This window comes from Pithys albifrons, chromosome 28 (assembly GCF_047495875.1).
Source record: "Pithys albifrons albifrons isolate INPA30051 chromosome 28, PitAlb_v1, whole genome shotgun sequence".
Taxonomy (NCBI): domain Eukaryota; kingdom Metazoa; phylum Chordata; class Aves; order Passeriformes; family Thamnophilidae; genus Pithys; species Pithys albifrons.
In genome coordinates this window covers 2,110,069-2,113,046 of record NC_092485.1, presented here as the reverse complement: position 1 = coordinate 2,113,046, position 2,978 = coordinate 2,110,069, and positions in this window count along the sequence as shown.

Genomic DNA, 2,978 nt, shown 5'->3' with positions numbered 1-2,978 from the left:
TGCGCCCGCTCCGCCCGTGGGGAGGGACCGCGGCCCCGCTTCCTGTTCCGCCGGGGCCGGGTCCGACCGGGGGGCATCGACACTGTCCGGGGGGCACGGACAGCGCCCGGGGGGCACCGACACACATCGGGGGCCACCATCAGCTGTCAGGGGACACCGACACCGCCCGGGGGGCATCGACACCGATCAGGGGACACTGACCCGTACTGGGGGTCACCGACACACATCGGGGGGCATTGACACCGCCCGGGGGACACCGACACCAGTCACGGGCCACCAGCACCCGCTGGAGGACACTTAACACAGACTGGGGGACACCAACACCGCCCCGGGGGGCATTGCCACCCATCAGTGGCCATCAACACACACTGGGGGCCACCAACACTGCCCGTGAGCCACCGACTCCCATCACGGGCCACCAACACATATTGGGGGCCACTAATACCTGTCAGGGGCCACCAACACCCACTGGGGGCTACCGACACCCGTCAGGGACCATCAACACCTGTCAGGGGCCACTGACACCCTACTGGGGGCCACTGACACCCTCTGGGGGGGCCACCAACACCTGTCAGGGGCCACCAACACCCACCAGAGGACACTGACACTGCCTCGGGGACACCGACACCTGTCAGGGGCCACCAGCACACGTTAGGGGCCATCAACAACCCCCCAGGACCACCCAGTGCTCCCAACAACTCCTCGTGTCCCCAACACCCGTCAGGGGCCACCAACACTGCCCAGGGGCCACCAGCACCCATCACGGGCCACCAACACACACTGGGGGCCACTAACACTTGTCAGGGGCCACCAACACCCACCAGGGGACACTGACACCCTTCAAGGCCACCAACACCCATCATGGGCCACCAACTCTGCCCAGAGGCCACCACCACCCACTGGGGGCCACCACCACCTATCAAGGCCTATCAATACCCCCTGGGACCGCCCGGTGCCCCCAAAACCCCCAAGGTACATCAACACCCTCCGGTGCCCCCAACACCCATCAGGGTCCATAACACCCCTCAGGGGGCATCAACACCCCCTAAAAATCGTGGGAAAGCCCTAAAAAATTGTGGGAAAGGCTTCCAGGACTAAAGGGCTGGGAGATGGAGCAAGAGGAGATCCCTGGAGCCACTCCTGGCATGAAAAGCTCAGGAGAAAGCAGGAGCACGAGGTCTTGGTCTCACCCCACTCTCAGACCTGGACTTTAGCCCTTAATTGCAATCAAATTCATTTTCAGAGTCAGCTGTTGGTTGTGAGGGAGGTGGTTTTGGTATCTCTCTGCTCCCTTCTTGCAGAATCCTGGAATGTTTTGGATTGGAAAGGCCCTGGAGGATCATCTTGTTCCACCACCTTTGTTCTCCTAGACCAGGTTGCTCAGCTTGGTTCAGCTCCAGCCTCGTGTAAGTTCTCAACAACTGAATTCTGCAGCTGAATGAAACTTTGCAAGAAAAAACCCTTCCCGGGTTTGGATCTCCTGCCCTTTCAACCCCAGTGCAGGGAGTGGGATGGTCTCCTCATCCTGATTTTACTGCTTTTGGAGGGTGAAATTCTGGGAGACTCTGCTGGGCAAGACCCAAAACCTGTGGTTGGAGCACTGAAAGCTTTGGTTGAACGTTTGTTCCAACTTGTCAGAAGCTCCTCTGGATTCTCCAAGGTGGATTCATCCAGGAGAGTAAATGCCTGCTGACTTTGGGCTGGTATCCAAGATCTTCCCAATCTTGGCTTGGCTGAGGCAGCTCCTCTAATTCATGTGGAGTGCCTTGAGGAATTACAGTTTGAAAGGAAACAACCTGATTTAAAAAAACCCCAAAACAATTCCTGTGGTCCAAACAAATGTGCATTTCCCTCTTGCTATTAATATCTCAGGCCTTGATCCTCCTCCAAACCCTCGTGCAGGAGTTTCAGGGCTTGCAAAGGAGCAGAGTCTTTGATTCCAGGGTGGGAATTTTTGCTGGGATTATGATTTATTAAAGATAAAAGATGCTTTCAAGTGCAACATGTTTCCCAACTTGATTTATTTGCCTTCCAACCTGGCAATGAAAAATTCCTTGCCAAGTTTGGTGGGGAGGTTTGTGGAGTAACTTGTGCTTTGGGCACAAACTCCAGCCTTTTTTTCTGTAGATGATTTCCAAGGGAATGAGACAGACTTTTCTTTTCTGTCTTTCTTTTTCAGCTCCCACTTTGGGCCCTATTGGAGCTTCCTGGTCTTTCCTTGCAGCAGGAATATTGCAGTCAGGAGGAATTGCTGCCATCTAATGGGAGATTCCAGCCTCCATGGGTAATAAAAATAATAAAATAAAATATAAATTAATGAGTAAAAATAAATACTAAAATAATAAACAAGCATAAAATTTAAAAGTAATAAATTTTTAAATTAAAAAATTTATAAATAATAAATAAAATAATAAATTTTAAAAATTAATTATTTTTTTTTCAGAACAATCCTGCTGCCACCCAGAAAAGCAGCATCTTCCACACTTAATCCCAGCTGGTTTAGGCAAAGGGAAAAAAGATGATCTGCTGGGTGGCTTTTTACTGTAAATCCAGTAAAAAGAACATTTTTGAGGTGATCCACCATTTCATCTTCTCTTATGGATCAAACTTTATGGATCTTGTTATGGATCAAACTTTATGGATCTTGTTATGGATCAAACTTTATGGATCTTGTTATGGAACAAATTTTATGGATCTTGTTATAGACCAAACTTTGTGGATCTTGTTATGGACCAAATTTTATGGATCTTGTTATAGACCAAACTTTGTGGATCTTGTTATGGACCAAATTTTATGGATCTTGTTATGGATCAAACTTTGTGGATCTTGTTATGGAACAAACTTTATGGATCTTGTTATGGATCAAACTTTATGGATCTTGTTAATGGATCAAACTTTATGGATCTTGTTATGAGGCATCTCTTATTATGGATCAAACTTTCAAAGTACTCTTGAATTGATGCTATTCTAAGATAAAA